The 7,031-nt window shown below is 28.1% G+C and overlaps 1 long non-coding RNA gene across 2 annotated transcripts; it reads left to right on the forward strand.

Annotated features, from left to right (window-relative positions):
• The first annotated feature begins 4,327 nt into the window (after window positions 1-4,327).
• LOC108473187 (uncharacterized) lies at window positions 4,328-6,675 on the forward strand. Of its 2 annotated transcripts, XR_001869679.2 has the most exons (3): window positions 4,328-4,552; window positions 4,645-4,711; window positions 6,573-6,675. It is a non-coding gene; the product is annotated as an uncharacterized LOC108473187 (long non-coding RNA). The 2 variants fall into 2 exon arrangements; XR_008273978.1 differs by lacking the exon at window positions 4,328-4,552 and having other exon boundaries at window positions 4,567-4,711.
• The last annotated feature ends 356 nt before the right edge of the window (window positions 6,676-7,031 follow it).

The raw sequence follows: 7,031 nt of genomic DNA on the forward strand, positions 1-7,031 counted from the left end.
AAAAATTAACAAAATAGAAATTCATATTTTTGGGACGTTACACCTACGATCTCAAATCTATAAAAATTAATGAAAAATGGCTTGGGACTTACCTAAAAATGGTGGCCGAATGTGTAAAGCTTTTCAAAAGCTTTCTCCCATGGCTTTTAGGGTGGACGATGGTGAAAAGATGAAGATGATGATGTTTTATCATCTTTTTGCACTATCTTAGGTATATATAGTGAGTTTAGTTTTAATTGATCACTAATCATTAATTACTTTAATCTAATGGTACTTAACATTATATCCCATTATCATCCACTTAAAATTGGTCTATTAGCCATTTTAGTCTTTTGGATAATTGCTATTTAAGTTCCTAAGCGTTAATCTAATTAAAAATCTATAGCAATTAAACTTTTATGATTTAGTCCTTGAGCCATAATTACTCACAATTTCGGGTAAATTGCATAACTAAATTGCAATTCATCAATACCCTAACTCCTTAAATATCAGTATTTAATATTTACAGGCTCAGTTTATGAAAAAAAGGTTCCAAAATCATATTTTTTGACACCATTAAAAATCGAGTTCTTACACATTTAATGATAAATGAACTAATTTGATCAAGTCCCTATAATAGAAGGATCTCTGAAGTATATTCGCCATAAAAATGTTATGAAAGTGTTTAAGGTTTTCAAATTTAGATACCAACTAGATACATATCAAATTCTCAAGTATATATATATATATATATATAAATCTTTTTAAAAAAATAAAACATGTCAAATCTAAGTCTTGCAATAGCCATTAAGCTAAGGCCTCGTATATGATGGTATTGAAATTAAAATTTTTATTTACAATGGATTACTAACACTGATATATATATAGAGAGAGATAATATTCAAAATTCTGTAATTTTCAAAATTTTATTTTCTTCCTTTTCATTTTTAAACTCTACCAAAAATAGATGAAAAATATTTTTTTTTCTTTCAGTTTTTCATATTTCCTACTAAGCAAGCTTATGGAAAGAAATTTTATATTTTCTATTTTTCTACCTTTAAATTTTTAACCTTTTCAATTTTCTTTCCACTTTATGAAGTGGGATAAATATCAAAACTATACATAAATTTTGGCCTAATGTGTAATTTAATACATGAACTTTGATTTGATGTAATTATTCATATAAAACATAGATTATGGTTCAAATGTATAAATGAAACTTAAATTTTAATTCAATTATGCACATTTAAATATATATATAAATTTATTTTAATATTGAATAAGAATTATTATGTGTGTATGTAATGCATAGATGTAAAATAATGGCTTGTAAAAATTAAATTAAATCAATATCTTTTATATATATATATATATATATATCTATAAAATATTTAGACTTTATATCCCTGATTAAAAATTTTGAAATTCAATTGTTGCCTTTGAAACTTAATATTAAATAATTTGAAGAACACCAATCTAATCCAGGGTATATATAGACACTCACAGACAATATTTCAAAGTTGATAAAAGAAAGAAATCTGGAATGTCCATTCCCATACTAACCACAGAATAATTGGCCTCCAACCAACCCACTTTGTTTGCTGCATCAAATCAGTGCTGGAATAGGAATTTATAAAATTTTGATTGAATTATAAATTTAAGTTTTTCTAATTTAATTGAGATGATTTTAAATCCATATTTATTATTTTTAAATAAAAATTAAAATACCCTCAAATTAGTATGATTTTCTTTAATTATTCTTAACTAGTTTGGGATTAATACCAACTTAATAAAGAATATAGATAAATTATAATTTGATATACTCACTATAGAGTTTTCTTAATTTTATAAATAAAATTACAAATTTTCACCTGTGTCGTTTATTTAGTTTTTAATTTTTAAATATATACATGATTTTTTTAATTTTACATGCGAAATTTAAAAGAAATCCGTCAGTGTTAAATAAATATTTTTTATTGTTATTTATTCAAAATTGTGTTTAATTTTAATATAATAATATAAAAATAGTTTTTCTATAAAAGAGGAAAAATCATGACACCTAGGCAATCATCACTATAAAAAATAATTTTAATCACACTTATAATTCAAAATGAGTATAAAGCATAATTTAATATTTGTAGGATTTTATTTTCAAAATTTTAGTTTTAATATAATGATAAAAATATTTCTTTATATTTATATATTCAAAAGTGTAATTCAATATCAACATAAACATATAATTTAATATTATGATTTTAATGGTCGATTGAGTCTTAACTTGATTGATATAGGTATTGTTACCAAAACAAGAGGAAATAGGTTCAGCACCCTGAAACGCATTAACCTCTTATTTATGAGTTGGGGAGGGACTATAAGTAGTTTTGAGTATTGTGTGAAAAAACAACAATATAATAAGAAACTAAAATGAGTTTATTCAGAAAAACTATATTGCTAGTGAAGTTTTTAGACTCTGCAAACAGGGCCAACGGGTTGACAAGTGTCCTATATGAGTGTAGTAAAATATTTAAAATTTAAAAAAAAAGAGACTCATGTCAATTTTTAGGACTGCTTGTGGAATAAAAAAAAAGTACACTTCCAATGTATCAAATATTCACCATTAAATATAGATATTCAAATGTTTTAAATCTTCTCCTTCCATTTATCCTCCTTATGGTCATCTTTGATCTTGATATTTTCTTCAATCTATCACCCATATCATCATCTTTGATCGACATTGGTTCTTATTTGTCAACTTGTTTAAATCTTTGAATTTTGTCACTAAGGTTGTAAGTGAATAGCATGTTTAATGAACTGTTCATGAATAATTTGGTTATTATTTGTATATGCTCGTGTATTAAATTAAATAAACGAATAGAATAAGAATATGAGGTTCATTTATTAAATGAATGGAACATAAACAAAATTTGTTCAATTTATTTGTGTTAATGAATAAGCTTGTTTATCTACTTTTAATATTTTTAGTAAATTATTTAAGCCTCATTAAAATTCATTTATTGTTCAATTATTATAGAATTAACAATATTATTATTGTTTGTGTCCTTATTTGATTTATTTATAATATAGTTATTAGTATTTATATTTTATTATTTTATATCCGAAAGTAGATATCTATTAGTTGTTTGTTTATTTTCATGAACCTTATTTGTGAATGTTTAATTATATATCTATGAATAAGTTTACATGTACTTCATGAGCATATTTATTTAATGTTTATAAATAAACTCATTTAACTTAAATGAATGAGAATGAGAATATATATGTTGAAATTTTTAACAAATGTAAATAAAGTACGAACTAGCTTAAAACAAATAAACAATCATGAATAGAAGTTCGTTCATTCAAGATTGGCTCATTTACTACCCTATTTGTCACAATATCATTGAACATCAAAGTTTTAATTTTGGTTACCTGAAATTTAAAACTTAAAATATAAAAAAAGGGTTTTGAATAAAAATTAATATAAAATATTAATATCATAAATTTACTTCATATTCAATTAAATTGACATTTCATCTGTTTTTGATGTCATTTTATTCAAATATGAAATAATATTTCCTCTTTGAAGAATAAGAATTTAATACTTCATTCTTATTTAGATACCTTTAATTTATTAATGTTAACAATGAAACCAATGCTAAAAACATTTTTTCCTAATTTTCTTTAGATGCTGTTTGAAAAAGTAAGATGTTAATACATCTATAACTGCAACATTAATTAATTTTGATTGTTATATAACTGCAACATTAATGAAGTGATTAATAATTTAAATAATAATTTTAATTTATCACTAATAAAATGGTTAATATATACTTTGCTTCTAAACTTGTCCATTGAATTTTTTCGAAAGGGGCTTTGGTATCGGACTTGTATTTCATTCACACATTTTGATATCTTGGTTTTTATATTATTAAAAATACATGTCTAGTGTAACGCCCCCCCCCCAAAAAAAAAAAAAGAAAATTCTTAACTTGTTAAATTTTGTTACTTTTTTTTGTCCCTATTCCTATCTTGGTCCTTATGATTTAAATTATATTTTTGTTAAATTTATGTTAGAATGAGTCTGCTGGTTCAGTGGTAAGGTGTTAGTTCACTCTTGAGTCTTGTATTTGAATTCTTGCGTGAGCAAAATGAAATATTTTTATGTCATTTTCAATGTCAGTTTGATGGACGAGTTTGGATTAAAATTAAACTCCTAAAAATTTGATTAGTTAGTAGTGGGGTAGGATTTGATTTCCTTTTGAAAATAAATAAGTTTTAATTAATTAATTCTATTTTTCCCAAACGTAATTCCCACGTTTCTTTTTCCTCTATTTTTGGCACGTCTGTTCCTTTTGTTTTTCTTGTTTCTTAATTATTTTTGTTTTTTTTTTTTTACTTTCTTTTGCTGGCCATTCTTTCTTTCGTTTCTATTATTCTTTGTCCTCTACTTTTCTTTCTTTGTTTGTTTTGTTGCCACTCACACTTATTGCTCCCAATTCACGTTTTTGTTTCCATTTTTTCCTCTCTTCAAATTTCGAACTAGTGTGGTGATTGTGTGCAATTCTATCTTAAGGTAAGATTGGGAAATCTTGTAAGACTAAGGTATTTATTGTGGAAACGGGTGTTAAGTAACTAGGTTTTTAATTTATTCTGATGCGTTTCTAGGAGAAGAATAAGAGGGAAGAGGCGATTCTCCAGTGATTTAAGTTCATCTGTTGCTGTTGCGTGCTTGGTAAGCGTTAAGTTCTATTTTGAGGCTATGTGGTTATTCGATTGTGGGTTCGTTTAGTAGTTTTAAGAAAATAGAGATTTATGTTCTCAAAATAGTTAGTGATCTAATTGACATTTTTAGGGTTTGGAAGCCTCGTGTGTGGATTTTCATAAAAAATAGTCAAGGTGTGTAACGAAAGCCCAAGAAAATAGCGAGCAGCGAAAGCCAAAAATCTGAACTATAGACACCACACAAATGTGTGCTAGGCTGTGTGGTAGGCCGTGTGTGACACATGGCCTTGTGCTGGATCGTGTGAGACACACGAGCATATGTTGGATCATGTGAGACACACGGCTGTGTGTTGGACCGTGTGAGACACACGGTCTGGGCTATTTGGGCAGTGTGGGGCACACGGGCTGGCCATTTAGGTTGTGTAAGCCACATGGGTGTGTGAGCCCAAAATCTGAAAAATTTTCTTAAGGCTGTGTTCGTTGTACGAGTTGAATGTAAGCTTTTCATAGGGTCTGTAAGATACAAATTACCTTATAAATCATTATATTTGATGTGTTAAGTATGATTAAAGTATGCATTAAAATTATGTTATATACTTAGTATGCTCTAAATATGATATGTATAAATTTGTTATTTGTTAGCATAATTTTATCTGTTATGTGAATATGTATGACATGTGCTTCTGACATTCGATAATTTTACATGTGCATTGGGGTGAGCTTTGTATTATGGAGGAAATGTGTGCAATTAATTATCTGCCATATTTGGTGGCATAGCCACATATATTTCTGTAAATGGCAACTAAGCTGCAAGTATTCTGAAAAGTATCATGCCAACACTAAGCGATGTGTAGGGTTGGATGGGTATTTAATACCCTATATGGTGTGTTGGGATGGTCGGAGATGGTTTATAGCGGATGGGGGTAGGAATGTAAATCTGTATCTGGTTTGTTCTGATTTTGTTTCTGTATATGATATATAAATATATGTTTGACTTTTGAAAGCATGATTAAAGATTATATCTGATATTTTTACTTATGTAAGTTACATACTGAGCTTGTAAGCTCATTCTCGATTTGTTTGATTCTCAAGTAACCTATAGACTTAGGATGAGTTGGTGCAACGGGAGCTTGGTTAAACTTTTTTGTTAATTTTGCTAATTTTTTTTTTAAAGTTTACTGTTTTAGTTTTGTTGGACTGTTTGGAGGTTTTTAGGATTGTTTTAACTTTTGGATTGATATTTTTTGATTTTAGCTCGATAAATGTTTTGGTGGGTTTAAATATGATTTGCAAAACATTGAATTGTTCAATAACAAACCGCGTTTTCAGAACTAGACTCAACTAAGTATTTCCGCTGCAACGTAAGTGTTTTACAAGTAATTAATTGACAAACTTATCAGAATATTTAATAAATGTATTTTCCTCAAACAAACTCGAATATATCTTAACAAGAGCTAAAACATTTTACAAATAAAATGAATGTTAGATTTTTAATTAAATTACAGTAACGACTCCAGATCTGGTCATAATGTCTAGGCCAGGTTTGGGCTGTTACATTTGGTGGTATCAGAGTCAGGTTCAAAACTCGGGTTGTAATTTTTGGTTCAAAATTTTCTGAAAACTGTTTTAAAATAAAATTTCTTTCTTTGTAAATCTGAAAAGTAAGTTTACAAATTTTCGAGTCTCGGATGTCGGTCCTGTAAGTACTGTTGACTTAGCTAAACTTTGAGTTTAGAAAAACTCTAAAATGTTAAAACTACTTTGCGATAGTTAGAGACTGAAACAACTCCGTAAATTCTCTTGATAAATTTTTGAGTATAAAATATTTGTTAATAAACATCAAAATTGATACATAAAACTTTGTAATGTAGATAACATACAATGAGTACACGTGAAACTCGTGAATGCAGTAATTGTGGGCACGGCGGGCGCCGAAGAGGGCTCGAGTTGAGACGCCACAAGCGTTACCGTTGGTACGTTCTTTATTAATACTGTACAATACTTTGCATCGATAGATATAAGCTCAACACATTCCAATGTAGTTAATTTTATTTTTGTGAATCTGGGTATTCCGGTTGAGAGTACTTTTAGTGAGGTTTTTGTGTCAGTCAGTTCGGGTTGATTGGGTTTTTAAGAGAGTACCGCTAGAGATACAAAGTGTTGTGTTTTCGGCTAATCTGATAGAGTTACCATTTGGAGAATGTGATCTAATACTGGGAATGGACTGGCTCGTGGAGCATTGAGTCAGCTTAGACTGTGCGACTAAGAGGGTATCTCTGAGCTCTAAAGATGATTTGGAGGTCATTTTGATCAGCGAGTGTTGAGATTAC

This window comes from Gossypium arboreum, chromosome 11 (assembly GCF_025698485.1).
Source record: "Gossypium arboreum isolate Shixiya-1 chromosome 11, ASM2569848v2, whole genome shotgun sequence".
NCBI classification, from domain to species: Eukaryota; Viridiplantae; Streptophyta; class Magnoliopsida; order Malvales; family Malvaceae; genus Gossypium; species Gossypium arboreum.